This window comes from Lathyrus oleraceus, chromosome 1 (assembly GCF_024323335.1).
Source record: "Lathyrus oleraceus cultivar Zhongwan6 chromosome 1, CAAS_Psat_ZW6_1.0, whole genome shotgun sequence".
Taxonomy (NCBI): Eukaryota; Viridiplantae; Streptophyta; class Magnoliopsida; order Fabales; family Fabaceae; genus Lathyrus; species Lathyrus oleraceus.
The window spans coordinates 317754495-317776256 of NC_066579.1; positions in this window are offsets into that span (position 1 = coordinate 317754495).

A 21762-nucleotide genomic window follows, 5' to 3' on the forward strand; every position below is an offset into this window, starting at 1 on the left:
AGTAGACGTCATTGCTCCAGCTTCATGAATCCAAGGCCTTCCCAAAAAGCAGTTGTAGGTCAGGTGGATATCCATCACTTGGCAAGTAATTTGGAAATCACTCGGACCTATCTTAACCGAAAGGTCCACTTCTCCAATGACGGTCTTATAAGAACCGTTGAATGCTTTGACAACTACGCCGCTATACCTCATTGGGGCGCCTTGGTAAGAGAGTCTTGACATAGTTGATTTTGGTAACACATTCAATGAAGAACCAGTATCAACCAACACATTGGACAGAGCGTCCTTCTTACAGTTCATTGAAATATGTAATGCCAAATTATAATTTTTGTCTTCCTCAGGAAGTTCTTCATCACAAAAACTCAAATTGTTACAAGAAGTGATGTTGGCAACAATGTGGTCAAACTGATCCTCGGTAATGTCATGCTCAACATAGGCTTGTTCCAACACTTTCTGCAATGCCTTTCTATGTGCTTCAAAATTCATTAGAAATGATAGCACAAAGATCTTTGACGGGATTTGGAGCAACTGCTCTACAACATTGAACTCACTTCTTTTTATTAATTTTAACACCTCATCATCATCGTTAATCTTCAACTTGTTGGACTCACCAGACTAACACGTTAGAGCACTAACTAGATTCTCTACAGGAGTCTTTGCTTTCTTACTCATGGAAACATCTTACCACCTTAAGGAAAACAAGACTAAACACACAGCCACTACGGGTCACCTTTTCTATATCTGCAACATTCACATCATCTCCCATATCCCTCGACTGTTGAATATGGATTACATTCTCATCCATCAACTTATGGATATCTCTCTTAACAATCATACACCCACGGGGATTCATGCTACAAATGACACAATTATCATGGTCATGTTCACAATCACTGATTAAACACAAAGTCTTATGCATCTCCACCAGAGATCTCTGGATATGTCTCACATCAAAAACTCGGAAATTCCCTGGACAACCGTCCACCATGTTGACATAAATGTTACCATGAGCGGGTAACGGATTGGCTTTCACATTTGGCACTTTGCCCTCAAAGGACACCATACCACTCTTCACCAGCTTTTGAACTTTATATTTCAATGGATAGAAGTTCTCTATATCATGACTAGGGTGAAAAGCACAATGAAGATCGGGCTTGAACCACCATGGTAGTGGCTCAGGGATTTGTGGAGGATTCCTTAGCTGGATTAGTTTCTTGAGGACCAATGATTGGTATAGTTCTACATAAGTCATCGGAATAAGGTCAAAAGAGACCTTCTTCCTCTCAAAATTTTGTTGGTGATTATTGTTGTTGGTGGTGGTGGTGGTGGTTCTTTGTTGTGGTTGTTGATGTTGTTGTTGCTGAATTGGAACTGATTGATTGTTGGAATTGTTTGAAAAAACCGGAATTACTGAAGAAACTTGGTGTTGATGTTGTTGTTGCTGAATTGGAACTGATTGATTGTTGGAATTGTTGGAAAAAACCGGAATTACTGAAGAAACTTGGTGTTGATGTTGACTGGATTAAGACCCTTTTCTGGCATGAGGCCTCCTCTGCTTCCCCACTGATACTAAATTAGCTTATGCCTCTTTCCTCTTAGAGAAACTCCCACGATACTTCTTGCTAGTCGACGCCTCTTCTTTAGACAAACATCATTCCCATACTCCTTCTTCTAGCCTCATCCCCATGTTTACCATTTCGGTAAAATCATTGGGGGCACTTGCAATCATACGTTCGTAATAAAATGAACTCAGCGTCTTCAAGAATATTTTCGTCATTTCCTTTTCTTCAAGAGATGGACTTATCTGGGCAGCCAATTCTCTTCATCTCTGGGCATATTATTTAAATGTCTCTTTATCCTTCTAAAACATGGACCTCAATTGATCTCTACCAGGCGTCATATCCATGTTGTACTTATATTACTTGAAAAATGCCTCACCTAGGTCATTGAAAGTATGAATGTTTGCACTGTCCAGACCCATATACCACCTCAAGGCAGCTCCAGTTAAACTATCTTAGAAATAGTTAATCAACATCTGATCATTATCAGTTTGAGTAGTCATTTTCCTGGCATACATCACAAGATGGATTAGCGGGCAAGTATTCCCTTTGTACTTTTCAAAGTCTGGGACCTTGAATCTCACCAGAATCTTAACATTTGGGACCAAGCAGAGTTCAACATCACTCTTCCCAAACAAGTCCTTCCTTCTCAGAGTCTTCAACTATTTGCGCAACTCGAGGAATTGATCATTCATTTCATTCATTTTCCCGTAGACATTTGGACCTTCAGACGGCTCAGAGTGGTAGATAGTGTCCTCAACACGAGGAAGAGTGTGAACAACAGGAGGTGGCACTGACATGACCGGGCTAGATACCGGCAGAGAAACAAATGTGTGTGCATACCCTTCTGGCATAAAATTTGATGGCATTCCCCAAGGGAATCCAGCAGGCATAGCAGGAATGGGTTGTGAAGGCGTTTGACGAATCACGCAAAACCGTGATCGGCGAATTAGAACTCCCGATCAAGATTGGACTTAGTGATTTCCATATCACTTTCCAGGTCATGGATATTCATCCGTCTTACAGCTGTTTGCTTGGCAGACCATGGATTCACGAGGCAGGCGCCGTGACATCCACCCTACACCAAAAGTTGAAGTTTGTGAAAAACAAGAAGTTGGTGGTGATAGGGGGAGAGAAGGCTCTCCTGGTTAGTCATTTATCTTCCTTCTCCTACATTGACGCTGAGGATGAGGTTGGGACTCCGTTCCAAGCCTTGTCTATTGCTGAGCCTTCAAGGAAAGGACTTTCTTCATTTGTCTCCTACAACGATGCGAAGTTGGCCATTGAGCATGGTGCAACTACTGGTTTGGGGAAAATGATCAAGATGGAAGATAACAAATCCCGAGCTGGCATAGGGTACTCTTCTGGTGTTTCCAATGAGCGTGGGTTGTTCCAGAGTGGAGGTTTTATCCACACTGTTGAAGATCAGGAAGCTGCTGCCATTGTGGAAGATGATGAAGAGGAAGACCTTAGCAACTTTTTCATACCTGGCAGAGTCTGCAATAATTGGGTCGTTGTTGATGTTCCAACAGTTATCCACAAGTCAGCGTAATATGTTCATTTTGATTAAAAACCCTTCTCCCATGCCAAAAGGAGAAGTGATGACATTGTTGGCAAAATTTGATTAATACAATCATATTCATTCAATAATCACATGTTAAATGTTTGTTTTTCCAAATTATTTTTGCTTTTTGCTTTTTTGCATGAAATTGGTGATCACCATAAAACCCTAAAAAAGAGAATAAAATCAATCTTTTCATCTGCATAATGATTTGCCTTGCTTGAATTCTGAAATCTCTTTTATACTCAAAATCATTATGAAAGTTGATCAAACCCATTAAACATAATGATCCAACACCATCTCCCAACTTTGAGTTCCCTGTATTTAAGGCCGAAGAAGATGATGTTGAAGAGATTCCTGATGAGATTACCCGTCTGCTAGAGCACGAAGAGAAGATCATTCAGCCACATCTTGAGAATTTGGAAACAGTCAACTTGGGGTCTGAAGACTGCATTCGTGAAGTGAAGATTGGGGAACTCCTGGAAGAGTCTGTTAAGAAGGGGTTGATTGAGTTGCTATGAGAATATGTCGACGTCTTTTCCTGGTCGTATGAAGACATGCCTGGTCTAGATACTGATATCGTGCAACATTTCTTGTCGTTGAAGCCTGAGTGTGTGCCTGTGAAACAGAAGCTCAGAAGAACTCATTCAGATATGGCAGTGGAGATTAAAGAGGAAGTTCAGAAGCAAATTGATGCAGGGTTTCTGGTGACTTCTACATATCCTCAATGGGTGGCCAATATTGTGCTTGTTCCTAAGAAAGATGGAAAAGTCCGAATGTGTGTGGACTAGCGTGACTTGAATAAAGCTAGTCTAAAAGATGATTTTCCTCTACCACACATTGATATGTTGGTAGACAATACAGCTAAATTCAATTTCTTCTCATTTATGGATGGATTTTCCGGTTATAACCATATCAAAATGGCACCCGAGGATATGGAGAAGACAACATTCATCACACTTTAGGGAACATTCTGTTTCGAGTGATGCCCTTCGGTTTGAAGAACGTCGGAGCCACGTATCAATGTGCTATGACTATTTTGTTTCATGACATGATGCACAAGGAGATCGAGGTGTATGTCGACGATATGATTGCAAAGTCGAAAACGGAAGTTGAACATGTAGAACACTTGTTGAAGCTTTTCCAGCGTTTGAGGAAGTACAAACTCCGCCTGAATCCGAACAAGTGTACATTTGGAGTCCATTCCGGAAAGTTATTGGGCTTTATTGTCAGTGAAAGAGGTATTGAAGTTGATCCTGCCAAGGTCAAAGCAATACAAGAGATGCCTGCGCCAAAAACTGAGAAGCAAGTCCGAGGTTTTCTTGGCCGCTTGAATTACATTTCGAGATTTATATCCCACATGACTGCCACATGTGCGCCTATATTCAAGCTCCTCCGGAAAGATCAGCGTCATGATTGGACTAAGGATTGCCAAAAGGCCTTTGACAGTATCAAAGAGTATCTATCTGAGCCTCTGATTCTATCTCCGCCGGTTGAAGGGAGACCATTGATTATGTACTTGACCGTGCTTGATGATTCCATGGGTTGTGTATTGGGTCAGCAAGATGAATCAGGTAATAAAGAATATGCAATATACTAATTGTAAGACTCTAATTTTGACCCTAAGATCCCTCATGGCATCATATCATTGCACATTGCATTTGCCTCAAGGATCATAGCATCTTGGCTCCTTTACCCTTGGGTTGGGACTTGTGTGAGTTGGTTTGAGACCACCAAGCATGCTTGAATTGTATATTATTGCTTTTCTTATTTTGTTTACTAACCAAAAGCACAAAAATATGTCACTAACATCTTCTGTTTTGAAGCTTGAGCAATCATGTGATCCAAGGCTCCTAGGAGGCCCCTATACTCATTGATGTGGCCAGATGAAGTTGAAAGCAAGAATGACAATAGTTCCCAAAGCTCTCAATCATCATATATTCCTCCCAAGTATCTCAATTTTTCAATTTGATCAAGATAAACCAAAGGGCTCGAGGATTGTTTCCCAAGGAAACCCTAATTCATCTGTGCATTGACTGTGCCTTGCTCGTGAAGCAACCTCAACCCATGATCAAATACAATCAAGGGAAGTTCTTTAATTCATCATTTTATGCATAATTGAGCTTATGTGAGTGTCTTCAATCATCAATTCATCAAGATTTGAAGTTTGGACTTGAGAAGTTGATCAGTCAATTCATCTAACTATTTTAAAATCCACTGAGACCTAACTTTTAATGTGTTTGTCAAATGAAGATTACCCCTAGAGAAACAATATTCTTAAGAACCATATGAACAACTTTCATGTTCATCAAAAATTTATTTGAAACTTGGAAGGTCATCATTCATTTCAAAACATTATAGGTCATTTTGACTGAAACCCTAATTTTGGGTCAACTTCCCAAGGACCTAACTCCTTCATTTTTCATGATTTTGAGGTGGTACCAAATGCGTTGGAATGTTTAAGATGTCTAATTCAAATGTTATATTGGACAAAATTTCATAGTCCTAAAATAAATACATGTGATAATGCAAAACATTATAGGTCACTTGGAACCAAAGTCATTGAAATGTGAAAAAAGTCCAACTTCAAGTGCCCATAACTTTCTCATACAAAATCCAAATGATGCAAAATTTAAGTCCAAATTTATTTTCTTGAAAAGACCTATAACTTTGATGTTTAACGTTTCGTCATTTAAGGCTCGCATCATTGAAACAGAAAAGTGGCGACTCTGTTGGGGAATAACACTTGATATTTGCCTTGTGGGTTTTGCCTACTTTTTACCTTTGTTGTATTGTATGTTTATATTACTTATGACATATTTTTATGCAAATTTGGGATGACTGTATTGATTGTAATGTATGAATTGCTTGATATATCAATTTCTTGTGTGCTTGGTGGTCTCTAGTGAGATGAGTTCTATACCCGAACTCGAGTGCACTTATGATAGGAGAATGGCATAGTCTTGTTGACTTTTGTGGAGTTATTCCTTAGCAAGTTGACTTGCAAGCCCATTCACTTGGTGGAGGTTATGTTGGGATCAATAATGTCACACGAGTAGTCGTGGTTAGGCATTACTCTTTCCAATATATGCCTTAGAAACCAAGGACCTTAGATTACCTAGCCCATATTGGCCTAGTTTAGGACGTAGTGCGAAGTTCGTTCAAGTGTAAGATTTGATATGATTGTTACGCAATACTACACTCATAAGAGTCTCTCTTGAGAATATTTTTGGAATACCAGTAGTCGTTTATCCGATAATATCCGAAAGATGGGATGATGACCATGGGAACCTCTTGTAGAACATGATTGTCAGGTTTAACCATAGTACACTCCCTTTGGGTGGTTCTTAACCGAGACTCCATGCTCGTGACTTGCAACAAACCCTTGATTCGTGGTTGATCTGTTCTCGTATATCCTTAATATCAATGGAACTTGGGTGTTGATAAGGTGTAAACCATAATCCACCAAAATGGATGATTGATGTTAAGGATGACTTGATCCATCCCGTGACCTTTGTGTGGTGTTCTTGATTAGTAGTCTAACTCTGTGTTCTTCATTTATTTTAAAGACAAGCTGACGCACCGGTACTACACCAGAGCCAACTCTTCAAAGCTAATGGATCACCTCGAGCAAGAGAACAGAGAACTGAAGGAGGAAGTGGCAAGATTGACTGCCCTGATGGAGTCATTCTTGGCCGCCCAAAGCCAGTCTTCTCCAACGCCTTCAACTCCTCCCCAGAGGACGGTCATCTCAGAGATTGCTTCCTCCACCGTGCCTACTGCCAGTGCTCACTTTGCTCTGTCTGCTATGCAAGCCGGGCTTCCCTGGGGGATGCCCGCGAACTTTGTTCCAGAGGGTCTCGCCCCAACACTTGCTTCTCTGTCGGTATCTAGCCCGGTCCTTGCTGTGCTACCTCCAATCGTGCATACTTTGCCGAGAGTAGATGACACCATTTATCACTCTGAGCCATCTGAGGACCCAGATGTCTACAAGAAAATGGACGCTATGAATGATCGATTCCTTGAGCTGCCCAAGGAACTTAAAACTCTCATAGGGAAGGACCTCTTCGGCAAGTCTGCTGCTGAGCTATGCCTAGTGCCTAATGTCGAGATTCCTATCAAATTCAAAGTGCCCGACTTTTAAAAGTACAAAGGAAACACTTTCCCGCTCAGCCATCTTGTGATGTACGCACGCAAGATGTCGACTCAGACTGACAACGTTCAACTCCTAATTCACTACTTCCAGGACAGCCTGTCCGGTGCCACTTTGAGATGGTACATGGGCCTGGATAGTGCGAACATTCGCTTCTTCAATGACCTTGGCGAAGCCTTCGTCAAGCGGTACAAGTATAATGTTGATATGGCTCCCGATAGGGACCAACTGAGGGTCATGTCCCAGAAGGAGAAAGAAACATTCAATGAGTACGCCCAGAGGTGGCGCGAATTGGCTGCACAAATCGCGCCCCCGCTCGAAGAGAAAGAAATGACGAAGATCTTTCTCAAGACTTTAAGCTCTTTCTACTACGAGCGGATGATTGCTAGCGCTCCTTCTGATTTCACCGAGATGGTGAACATGGGGATGCGTCTAGAAGAGGGAGTCATGGAAGGGCGCCTGACCAGAGAAGAAGGTTCTTCTGCCAAACGTTATGGGGCGTTTTCCAAGAAGAAAGATGGAGAGGCACATGTTGTGTCCTCCCATGCTAAACCAAGAAGACCCTCTGTGAAGAGGAAGACTGTGCGTCCCGCTAGTAACCAGCACCAGGTGGCTCATATAGCACCTGCTTTCAGAGAGAACCAACACTATCAGCAACAGCAACATTAACAATATCAACAACAACAGCATTGTCCGCAACAGCAGGCCTACCAGCCTCGAAACAACAATCAGACCAGCACTAGCTATGATAGGAAGAGGGTCACTTTTGATCCAATTTCGATGACTTATGCAGAGCTATATCCTTCATTGATTGAAAGGAAGCCGATTACTCCACGTGACCCGCCTGCTATATCGACCAACCCTCAGTGGTGGTATAAGCCCGAGCTTCATTGTGTTTATCATTCCGGTGCTCCCGGACATGATGTGGAGAACTGTTACCCTCTCAAGACCAAGGTTCAAGACCTTGTTAGAAGTGGTATTCTATTTTTCGAGGACGTAGGTCCTAATGTGAAGAAGAACCCATTGCCTGAGCATGGGAAATCTGCTGTTAATATGGTTCAGGATTGTCCTGGCAAGTACAAGGTCAGATATGTCAGCCATATCCGACAATCTCTGGTCGAGATGCATAGACTGTTATGTGGATACAGTCATTATGAGCATGACCACGACAGTTGCCGTGTGTCCACTGTTCCATACTCTTCAGACAAGGTTGTTCCCTATCGATATAATGTAGTTGCATTGGAAGATGGGAAGGAGGTGCCCCTACCCTCCACTTCTGTTGTAAATATTGCTAATGTCAGTGGTTTGACCCGCAATGGTCGTGTATTTTCGGCGCCTCCGAAACCCCAGGCTGACACCAGAAGAGCTGATGCTGCTGATAGTGCTACCCGTCCTTGTAATGGGGTATTCGTTACCTTTAGATTTATTGACTAAATCAAAAGTAAATCATACAATTAGAGTCGCCACCGCACTTCTATTTATCCAAAGGAAAGGTTAGAAAGCGAACAAAAACCGAGAAGTTTTATCAAATCAAAACCTAATAAAAATATCAGAGATCTGGGTAAGGGGGTTGGTTATGCAATGGGAAGGTTTTAAGCACCCAAAACATCCTTAGTACTCTAAGGGAGCCCTTTTCACCAATGTTGTAAGCTAGGTTGGTATTTGTGAAAATATTTGTACAAACATGATTGTGGAGATGAGAAAAGAATATACAATTTATTTACAATTTTGTGTTTGAATGGATAAACTCATTGCCCACGTACCATCTTAAAAGAAGATTATGATCAAAACCTCGTAGTTCGGGGTAAAAATCTCAAAAGAAGTTGGTGAATTGATTGGTCCAAAAGCCTTAAGGTCTTTTGTTATCAAAGGGAGAAAACTCAACCTAAAACCACAAATCCACCATGTGAGGAGAGCTTCAACATGCTAGTGAGGGGTTAACCCTATAATAAGCATGGAAGTCTTATAGTCCATCACTAAGGATACAAGTGAGTATTATATCAACCTCTAGGATAACTCAAACCTAATAGCTAATGTTTATGAAAAGCTTTAACGCAAATGGTCATTGGAACCATAAAAACAATTGAGTGAGTTGTAATTACAAATGAAAAGTATTCACAAAGTAAGGTCAAAGTTGACTTAAGGATTCAATTCAAAATAAGTATTATGAAAAGAGTTTGAAAAAATCAAAAACATAGTGCTTAGGTTTCTAATTTTGAAAACAATGTTAATATTTGCAAAAAAGTTTGGCATGGGTTAGAGTGGAGAGAAGAAGAGAATGGCTAGGTCTTAAACATACAAAGGTGAAGGAAGAGAAATAAAACCACTTGGAGTTCCCTTCTTGAGATTATAAAGATGATCCAAGTTGCTCCCATCCTTTGGAATTAGCAAGCAATAAGCAAATAACTTAAGCAATCAAGCAAATAACAATCAAGCTCCTAGGAATCTTCCAATTGGCTTTTGTATCTCTCACTTTGGATGCTCATGGCAATGGTTCTTCTAATTGGCTCAAGTTTGGGATCCCTAGCACACAAGAACAAACAAATCAAAAAGTTCCACAATGCAATAGAACGAATAGACAAGAGTGAGTTTAGAATTAGGATCCTTTCAAGTTCATCTTCAAGATTAAGCATTCTAAAGGCATGAGGCCTAGTTGCTCTTTGACAATTTTAGCACTCTAAAGGCAATCGTAAGTGGACTGATGTAGTAGTCACACCTATCTGAGGCCGGTCAATAAGACTATAGGCAACAAACACAAGTTAGAGACCATGACTAGTAAGCCAAGCTTCTACAACTTGCCATGCCAAAAGAAAAGAAGAATGATCTTGTATGGATTTAGGTTTTTTGCTTGACCAAGAAGCAACCTATCCTTAATGCAAAGCAATTCACTTGATCTTTGATCAAGATGAATTTGATTTGAATCAAGGAAGGTAAGCCTCTCATATGTCAAGGCTAACCACCAATCTTTAACTCATTGATCAAAAAGAAAAAGAAGAAGAAGAAGAAGAAGAAGAAGAAATGGAATGTACATAATTGAAATTCAAAATGAAATAATCAACACACATTGATCAAACATGAATGGAATCAAAGTCAATCAATGGTAAACAGAAGTGAGATGAAGCTTAGAAGTCAAGAAACAAATACAATATTTTTGGTATTTTTTGGGATTAAAATAATACTTAAATAATTAAAATAAACAAATAAAGGTCAAACTTCAAATCCATTTCAAATCAACTTGGAAAAGTCCAAATGGATCATCCTAAGTTCAACATGGTCAAACAAGGTTTGACAAAAAATTTCATCATTTTTAGAAACCAGGAACTAATTAAAAACAATTAAAAATGAAGAAAATATAACATAATTGAACTAAAATCTCAAATAAATCTCAAATCAATTAAGAAATTTATGAGAATATTTTTCATAGATTCATCATCATTCAAAGATGTTAAGATAATATTTTTGGCATTTTTGAATATTGGAAACTATTTTAAATGAATTAAAAATAACCAGAAAAGAGAAAATTCACAAAAAATATTAAATGACATCATAAAAAATATTAAAAATCATTTTTAGAAACTAGAATTTAAAAGGGAAATAATGCAATTGGTCCCATATTTTTTGGATAAAAAATGAAGAAGTTATGAATTTTTGAAATAAAATGAAATAAAAGAAAATAGAATGGAAAATTAGAAATTAAGAAAAATCAGGAGGCGTTGGATCACATTCATTAACTGACGTGGCGAATCCTAAGGTTCTCAGGCGCGCGCTCATGGTGTGGATCTAGTCAAAGCGAAACACAAAGCATTTAATAAAGTCATAACATCCAAAGGCTGGGATTAAATCTGGAAATGAGATCCAATGGTCCAGAGCTCATCCATGTGGGGACGGTGGTGGAAACCACCGTCTTCTCCGACGAGACTCACCGCTCCGGCCAAGATTTGTAGGGTTTGAAAACTTAATTAAAATGCATGATCCTCATATCATTGGAAAGCTGGGGTGATGTACATCACCCCTGTGCCATTGGTTTCCACTCAAGATCACTATATGAAGAGAAATTTGAGATGGAAGTTTATGGAGTTCAAACTGAACTTGATCAATTCATGAAATTAAATGCACAGCTCAATTTCCTCTCACATGAGGACTTCAGAGGTACCAACAAACACAAGAAATGAGCAATATCCAAGGAGTTTCGAATCAAAAAAGTTTGAACAACCACCTTTGAAATGCAGCTTTTAATGGCAAGATCTCCTCCAATTCTTTGATGCAGTGTATTCTTGAGATGGAAAGGAAGCAAGGTCTAGGAATTGAAGCTCAATGATCAACCAATGAAGTTGAAAATTAAACTGAAAAATTGAAAGAGAAAAGCAAAATTCCTTTTAATGGAGGTTGGGTTTCTACTTCTGCAGCAATTCAGGCGCCTTGAGGTTGGTTTTGAATGAAGCCAGGAATGTGTATTTATAGCAAGAGATGATGCAAGCAATGGAAAACTCATGTGTGCATGAGCTTGGGTCCTCCATGCACGGGCCTGTACAGGCGCATGGGAGGCCCAAACTTTATTGCAATGAATTGGACGTGCAGATTGGAATGAATTGGCTTGTGCATGGAGTTTTGATATGTTATGCATAAATGAACACAAATCTTCTCCTCTTCGAAAATGCCCTTTTCCAAATTGAAACATAGTCATGTGGGTAATGGTTGGAAAGGTCTTGACATGAGGAACAAATGTTATGTTGAACAAAAATCCATTTGGTGTTGGGAAATTTATGAAAACAGGCCATGAAGTTCAAGGTACAAAACATGTGTATGGAAATTTTGCCAAAATGGACCAACTTCAAGCCCTTCTGTTTTAATGATGCAAGCCTCAAATGACAAAACCTTCAACATCAAAGTTGTAAATCTTTTCAAGACAATCAATTTGGACTTAAATTTTGCATCATTTGGATTTTATTATGAGGAAGTTATGGGCACTTGAAGTTGGACTTTTCACATTTCAATGACTTTGGTCCAAAGTGACCTATAATGTTTTGTATTATCACATGTGTTTCTTTTAGGATTATGAATTTTTGTCAAACATAAAAAATGAAGTAGACATCTTAAAATTTCCAATGAATTTGATCCCACCTCAAAATCATGAAAAATGAGGGAGTTAGGTCCTTGGGAAGTTGATCTAAGATTAGGGTTTCAGTCAAAATGACCTATAATGTTTTGAAATGAATGATGACCTTCCAAGCTTCAAATAAATTTTTGATGAACATGAAAGTTGTTCATATGGTTCTTAAGAATATTGTTTATCTTGGGGTCATCTTCATTTGACAAACACATCAAAAGTTAGGTCTCAGTGGATTTCAAATTAGTTAGATGATTTGATCGATCAACTTCTCAAGTCCAAACTTCAAATCTTGATGAATTAATGATTGAGGACACTCACATAGGCACTATATGCATAAAATGATGAATGAAAGAACTTCCCTTGATTGTATTTGATCATGGGTTGAGATTGCTTCATGAGCAAGGCACAGTCAATGCACAGTTGAATTAGGGTTTCCTTGGGAAACAATCCTCAAGCCCTTTGGTTTATCTTGATCAAATTGGCAAATTGAGATACTTGGGAGGCATACATGATGATTGAGAGCTTTGGGAACCATTGTCATGCTTGCTTTCAACTTCATCTGGCCACATCAATGAGTATAGGGGTCTCCTAGGAGCCTTGGATCACATGATTGCTCAAGCTATAAAACAAACAAAGTTAGTGACATATTTTTGTGCTTTTGGTTAGTAAAAAAAATAAGAAAAGCAATAATATACAATTCAAGCATGCTTGGTGGTCTCAAACCAACTCACACAAGTCCCACCCTAGGGTAAGGAGCCAAGATGCTATGATCCTTGAGGCAAATGCAATGTGCAATGATATGATGCCATGAGGGATCTTAGGGTCAAAATTAGGGTCTTACAGTCCTGTGGGGAATTCTACTTCTTCTCCGAATCCGGAACTTGTTGTTGATAGACCTTCCACTACTGTTAGAACTCCTGTCCCTGCTGGCCAGAATGGCATGATGAAAGAGGAATGTGATGAGATGCTGAGACTCATCAAGAGGAGTGAATATAATGTTGTAGATCAGCTGCTACAAATGCCTTCAAAGATATCTGTGTTATCTTTGTTCATGAACTCCGAGCCACACCGTGAAGCTTTGCAGAAGGTGTTGGACATGGCGTACGTGGATCACAACGTCGCCATAGAACAGTTTGATAGCATTATTGCAAACATTACTGCTTGTAACAACCTGAGCTTTTGTGATGTTGATCTTCCCGAGGAGGGAAAGGACCACAATTTGGAACTTCACATCTCCATGAGCTGCAAGGATGATGCCTTGTCTAATGTGCTGGTAGACACAGGATCATCGCTAAATATGTTGCCAAAATCCACTCTCACGAAACTTTCTTATCAGGGGCCTCCCATGAGGCAGAGTGGAGTGGTCGTCAAAGCTTTTGATGGATCGCGCAAGACTGTGATTGGTGAGGTTGAGCTCCCAATCAAGATAGGACCTAGTGATTTCCAGGTCATGGATATCCACCCATCATATAGCTGTTTGTTAGGCATACCATGGATTCACGAGGCAGACGCCGTGACATCCACCCTACACCAAAAGTTGAAGTTCGTGAAGAACAAAAAGTTGGTGGTGGTAGGGGGAGAGAAGGCTCTCTTGGTAAGCCATATGTCTTCCTTTTCTTACATCGATGTTGAGGACGAGGTTGGGACGCAGTTCCAAGCCTTGTCTATTGCTGAGCCTTCTAAGAAAGGAACTTCTTCATTTGCTTCCTACAATGTTGCGAAGTTGGCCATTGAGCATGGCGCAACTACTGGTTTAGGACAAATGATTAAGCTGGAAGACAATAAATCTCGGGCTGGCATAGGGTATTCTTCAGGCACTTTCAACAAGCACGGTCTGTTTCAGAGTGGTGGTTTCATCCACACGGTCGAAGACCAAGAGGTAGCTGCTGTAGTGGAAGACGATGCAGAGGAAGATTCTGGCAACTTTGTCATACCTGGAAGAGTCTGCAATAATTGGATCGTTGTTGATGTTCCAATAGTTGTCCATAAGTCCACGTAATATTCATTTTTGTTTAAAAAACCCTTCTCCCATGCCAAAAGGAGAAGTGATGACATTGTTGGCAAATAAATACAATGATATTCATTCAATAATTACATGTTAAATGTTTGTTTTTCCAAATTATTTTCACTTTTTGCTTTCTGCATGAAATTGGTGATCACATAAAACCCTAAAAAGAAAATAAAATCAATCTTTTCATCTGCATAATGATTTTCCTTGTTTGAATTCTAAAATCTCTTTTATATCCAAAATCATTATGCAGGTTGATCAAACCCATTGAACATAATGATCCAACACCATCTCCCAACTTTGAGTTCCCTGTATTTGAGGCCGAAGAAGATGATGTTGAAGAGATTCCTTATGAGATTACCCATCTACTTGAGCATGAAGAGAAGATCATTCAGCCACATCTTGAGAATCTGGAAACAGTCAACTTGGGGTCTGAGGACTGTATTCGGGAAGTGAAGATTGGGCCACTCCTGGAAGAATCTGTTAAGAAGGGGTTGATTGAGTTGCTACGAGAATACGTCGACGTCTTTGCCTGGTCGTATGAAGACATGCCTGGTCTGGATACTGATATCGTGCAACATTTCCTGCCTTTGAAGCCTGAGTGCGTGCCTGTAAAGTAGAAGCTCAGAAGAACTCATCCTGATATGGCAGTGAAGATTAAAGTAGAAGTTCAGAAGCAAATTGATGCGGGGTTTCTGGTGACTTCTACATATCCTTAATGGGTGGCCAATATTGTGCCCATACCTAAGAAAGATGGAAAAGTCTGAATGTGTGTGGACTATAGAGACTTGAATAAAGCTAGTCCGAAAGATGATTTTCCTCTACCACATATTGATATGTTGGTAGATAATACAGCTAAATTCAATGTTTTCTCATTCATGGACGGATTTTCTGGTTATACCAGATTAAAATGGCACCCGAGGATATGGAGAAGACAGCATTCATCACACCTTGGGGAACATTCTGTTATCGAGTGATGCCCTTCGGTTCGAAGAACGCCAGATCCACATATCAATGAGCTATGACTACTTTGTTTCATGATATTATGCACAAGGAGATCGAGGTATATGTTGATGATATGATTGCGAAGTCGATAACGGAAGTTGAACATGTAGAGCACTTGTTGAAGCTTTTTCAGCGTTTGAGGAAGTACAAACTCCGTCTGAATCCTAACAAGTGTACATTTGGAGTCCGTTCCGGCAAGTTATTGGGCTTTATTGTCAGTGAAAGAGGTATTGAGGTTGATCCTGCCAAGGTCAAAGCAATATAAGAGGTATTGAGGTTGAATCCAAAACTGAGAAGCAAGTCCGAGGTTTTCTTGGCCGCTTGAATTATATTTCGAGATTTATATCCCACGGGACTGCCACATGCGCGCCAATATTCAAGCTACTCCGGAAAGATCAGCGTCATGATTGAATCGAGGATTGCCAGAAGGCCTTTGAAAGTATTAAAGAGTATCTGTCTGAGCCTTCGATTCTGTCTCCGCCTGTGGAAGGGAGACCCTTGATTATGTATCTGACAGTTCTTGGAGACTCTATGGGTTGTGTATTGGGTCAGCGAGATGAATCAGGGAAGAAAGAATATGTCATCTACTATATGAGTAAGAAGTTCACTGATTGTGAGTCACGATACTCGATGCTTGAGAAGACATGTTGCGCTTTGGGTTGGGCTGCTAAGCGCTTACGCTAGTATATGTTGAATCATACGACTTGGTTGATATCCAAAATGGATTCAATCAAGTATATCTTTGAAAAGCTTGCTTTAACTGGGAGGATTTCCCGTTGGCAGATGTTGTTGTTTGAGTATGATATCGAGTATCGAGCTCAGAAAGCTATTAAAGGTAGAATCTTGGCTGACCACTTGGCACATCAACCAATTGAGGATTATCAGACTGTTCAATATGACTTCCCAGATGAGGAAATTATGTATTTGAAAATGAAAGATTGTGATGAGCCTATGCTCGATGAAGGGCCTGAGCCTGGTTCCCGGTGGAGCATGGTGTTTGATGGTGCTGTAAATCAATATGGAAATGGTATTGGGGCGGTGATTATTACTCCTCAGGGCACACATTTTCCTTTTACAGCAAGCCTTACTTTCAAATGCACGAATAATATGGTGGAGTATGAGGCCTGTATTATGGGTTTGGAAGAGTGTATTGATCTTAGGATCAAACATCTTGATGTTTATGGTGATTCGGCCTTTGTTGTTAATTAGATTAAGGGTGAATGGGAGACAAATCAGCCTGGCCTCATCCCATACAGAGATTATGCGAGGAGGATTTCAACGTTCTTTACTGAGGTTGACTTTCATCATATTCCTCGAGATGAGAATCGTATGGCAGATGCTCTTGTTACGCTTGCTTCGATGATTATGGTGAAATTCTGGAATGAAGTTCCCAATATCACTGTGATGCGCTTGGATAGACCAGCTAATGTATTTGCAATTGAAGAAGTGAAAGATGATAAGACATGGTATTATGATATCAAGTGCTTTCTCCAAAGTTAGACGTACCCGCCTGGGGCATCTGTTAAAGATAAGAAGACTTTGAGGAGATTATCTCGCAGTTTCTACCTCAATGGTGATGTGCTTTATAAGAGGAATTTTGACATGGTTCTGCTCAGATGCGTGGATAGACACGAAGCAGACCTGTTGATGACTGAAGTCCATGAGGGTTCATTTGGTACTCATTCCAATGGACATGCCATGGCAAACAAGATGTTGAGAGCATGCTACTATTGGCTGACAATGGAATCTGACTGCTGCAAGTATGTGAAGAAATGCCATAAGTGTCAGATTTATGCGGATAAGATTCATGTTCCCCCGACACTTCTGAATGTTATTTCCTCACCATGGCCTTTCTATATGTGGGGAATTGACATGATTGGCATGATAGAGCCAGAGGAGTCGAATGGTCACAGGTTTATTCTCGTAGCAATTGATTACTTCACCAAGTGGGTTGAAGCGGCATCGTATGCAAACGTGACTAGGCAAGTGGTTGTGAAGTTTATCAAAAATCAACTCATATGCCGTTATGGTGTGCCAGACAAGATCATTACTGATCATGGATCTAACTTGAACAACAAGATGATGAAAGAGTTGCGTAGCGAGTTCAAGATTGCACATCATAATTCTTCTCCTTATAGACCCAAGATGAATGGGGTCATTGAAGCTGCTAACAAGAACATCAAGAAGATTATCCAGAAGATGGTTGTTTCGTACAAAGATTGGTATGAGATGCTGCCATTTGCTTTGCATGGTTATCGTACATCTGTCCGCACTTCAACAAGGGCAACCCCTTTCTCTCTTGTATATGGCATGGAGGTTGTGCTCCCCGTGGAGGTTGAGATCCCATCAATGAGAGTCTTGATGGAAGCCAAGTTGACTGATGCTGAATGGGTTCAGAGTCGTTATGACCAGTTGAACTTAATAGAAGAGAAGAGATTGACTGCCATGTGTCATGGTCAGTTATATCAGCAGAGGATGAAGAAAGCCTTTGATAAGAAGGTCAAGCCTCGTGTGTTCCGAAAAGGTGACCATGTGCTCAAGAAAGTTTTGTCTTTCTCACCCGATTCCAGGGGCAACTGGACTCCAAACTATGAAGGTCCATATGTTGTTAAGAGAGCCTTTTCAGGCGGTGCTTTGACACTTACAACTATGGATGGGGAGGATTTCACTCGTCCTGTGAATTCAGATGCAGTCAAGAAATACTTCGCCTAAAATAAAAATAGAATAGCTCACTAAGTTGAAAACCCGAAAGGGCGGCTTAGGCAAAAATGAGCGTCTCGGTGGATTGAAAACCCGAAAGGGCGATCCAGGCAAAAGTTAGAGACATGAAAAAAATGAATATATATATATATATATATATATATATATATATATATATATATATATATATATATATATATATATATATATATATATATAATATATATATATATATATATATATATATATATATATATATATATATATATATATATATATGAAAACCCAAAGGGCGATCCAGGCAAAAGTTAGAGACATGAAAAAAATGAATATATATATATATATATATATATATATATATATATATATATATATATATATATATATATATATATATATGAAAACCCAAAAGGGCGATCCAGGCAAAAGTTAGAGACATGAAAAAAATGAATATATATATATATATATATATATATATATATATATATGAAAACCCGAAAGGGCGATCCAGGCAAAAGTTAGAGACATGAAAAAAATGAATATATATATATACATATATATACATATATATATATATATATATATATATATATATATATATATATATATATATATATATATATATATATATATATCCCGCTAGATTGAGTACCTCACCCTGGGGCAATCTAGGCAAAAATTAGGGGATTTGGCAAGTAACTGCATCCTGACAAGACTTTGTTTTTCAAGCCGTCTTCTGTCAGAGATTCTCGCTCAGTCATCGTCAACTGAAGCTTCAAATACATTGGATTCAGAGTTTGTGGAGAAATGGTCATTATGTTCAATGTAGCCCTTTTCCAATATATATCGTCAATTTCAAATTTGTAAAGATCCATGGAGTTTTGCCATTTGCAGACTACCATTCCATCAAATAAATTTGAGCCTTTATCCAATTCTTTACACTCTTATTTGTTTCTGTTTAACAAATATTTGCATGTTTTAATTGATAAGTATCATTGTTTTAAACAAATAAAGTTTTTATAAACTGTTTTTAAACAAAGTGAACATTCACAAAGATTGAAAAGGATAATTGGAATGTCTTGAGTGCTCTCCCAAGGATAGTATGATTTCTAAAAGGGTAAGGCATTTGTTCATATTCCTAGAATTTTTGTATCCTCTTCATCATCTTTCTGGTTGTCTCCTCTGTGAGCACAGAAAGATAATATGCCACCAAAGCCCCCAGAGAGTCTGGAGTTTGGTCTAAGTCTTCTAGCTCCTCAGTGGATCTGGTTCTAGCATATGTGTTATCAATTATATGGTTGTCATCCCTTGTGTGGATTGACCTAAAATCCCTTATAGATTGATAAATTAACATGCTATCTTCTTTCGAGGAAGTTGGTCTTCCCTCATTCAGATTGGAATTTTCCCGCAGAGTGAGCAGGAAATCCCAACATGAGTGGAATTTTAAACAAGCTGGTTTGTAGCTTATCCCCTGTGGATTCGCTTACATTGATCTCCAGCAGGTTTGCTTCCCCTTCATCCTCAGTAGGTTTGCTCACGTTAGACTTCCCCAGTTTGGTCACCAGCAGGTTATCTCCAGCTGATTACCTACAGGTTATTCCCGGTTCAGTCATCAGCAGTTGTTTCCCAAGTGGAGTTGCCTGATCGGAGCCTGATTGTTGTTACTTCCTCCTTCTTGGATAGTTTTCCTCCTAGCAGAGTGGGTGATGAAAATGTTTATTTTTCTATCCCCAACGGAGCGTTGTTCCTCTTTTCCTCGGCAGAGTTTGTTTCTCCAACAGTATGAGGAATTGTGATGGTTACTAGAACTTTTGTTCGGTGGTTATTCCCCGTAGGGTTTCTTATCTTTTTGTGGTTCTTCCCCAGTAGAGTTACTTCTACGGTAGATCTTATCCGTGTTTAGTTTCCCCAGCTAAGGCTCCGTCTGATCCTAGTGTGGCTTTGGAACTCTAAGGAAGATATGTTGTCTTCTTCCCCAGCGGAATGACTGGTTCTCCTTCTCCACAACAGAGATGTTTCCTTCCGTGGTTAGAGGTGAATGTTGTTTGATGTGCTTCAGTTTGGTGGTTGTCCCCCACAGAATTCCACATCACCCCCTAATAAGATCCCTAGTAGATTTCTTCTCTGACTAAACTTATCCTTCTCTTTGTGTACTGTTGGAAGATCTTCAGATTTGGTGATTGTGATACTTTGCTTATTCCCAACAGCGATCTCTGACCCCCGGTGATCCTCTGCTTGTTCCCATAGTAGTAGTCTTTGTTCCCGGCAGCGGCTCTGTTTGATCCTCAGCCTTGGTCTTTATCCCCTGCAGAGATTGGTGTTTCTTGGTATTGGTTGCCCCCCACCAGATTGGATTTTCTCATGTGGGCTTGGCTTTCTCTTTTGAGATGTAGTACCGGATGTCTGTCCATTGATTCTTGGACCTGTTTGTGTTAGATATGTCTGTTTGTCAGCATTAATCATACATAAACCACGTATATACATGCATAATTATAACATTCAGATATTCATGTTGTATTCTTTGCCATATATCTTTGTTTGTTATCTCCTGCTATTTGGTGATACATATTTCCCCAAGCAGATGATTGTGTCTGATCTCTCCATATAGAGTCAGACCTATAGGCATAAAGTGTCTATCTTTTCTTCCATATTCCCCACTGAGTTAAGTCCTCGTGGATGATTTTTGATTTCAGCTTCCTCTCAAAACATGTATTGGGATGGAATTACTCCCCTGAGTTATATCCTCATTGGGTTGAGTCTTGATTCATTGGGTCTCTCTAGTTTGTTCCTAGATTGACTCCTCTTGTTATTTCCCCTGCACTTCCCTGAGGTTCAGATGACCAATTGCTCAGTAAACAGTAGTTGTTCATTCTCTCCCCAGCGGATTATGTGGCCTTCTACCCAGTAACCGGTAGTTGTAAGTCCTATTTCTGTGGTTTTCTACCCAGTAACCGGTAGTTGTAAACCCCATTTTGTCCTCTTACAGAGTTAACCCTTGACGGTTACTCTCTTCTGTGGTTTTCTACCCAGTAACCGGTAGATGTAATCCCCTCTTTGTTGGTTATCTCTATCCAATATTCGGTATTGATATTCCTTCACCTTTTGAGTATACCACCCAGTAGCCGGTGATATATCTCTCGGATTATTGCTTTTGTCAATGTATCCCCAGCGAGTCATCTTTCATTTACCCGTGTTTGGTAATGATTGTTTCTCCCCTTGATTGGTCATCATTATATACCCAGTAGCCGGTATCCCAATGTCTTTTCTTTTAGGTCGATTTATCCTTTATTAACCCAGTAACCGGTTGTGGATAATCTTCCATGCGAGTATGTTATCTATGTTCTGACGGTAATAGATAATATATCTCATGCGCTCTTCAGTCGAAGTCTTTTTCTTCCTCAGTTGAGTAAGATTCGTATTTCCTTATGGAATCGAATGTCCATCCTGTAACCGAGGTTGCTTTTTCAGCCCTCCTTTTGGATGATGAGTGTCTTGGAAATATTCCCCAATTCACGCCTGGTTGGTCACCTATTATATGCCCAGTAACCGGTATCATTGGTGTTCCTTCCCTTCTGCTCCCTATCATGACTTTTTTGTCCCCTGTGGAGTCAGTTTCTCCTGAGTTGAAATTTACCTTTTAGGTCTTCCGCAGATGTTTTGGATGAT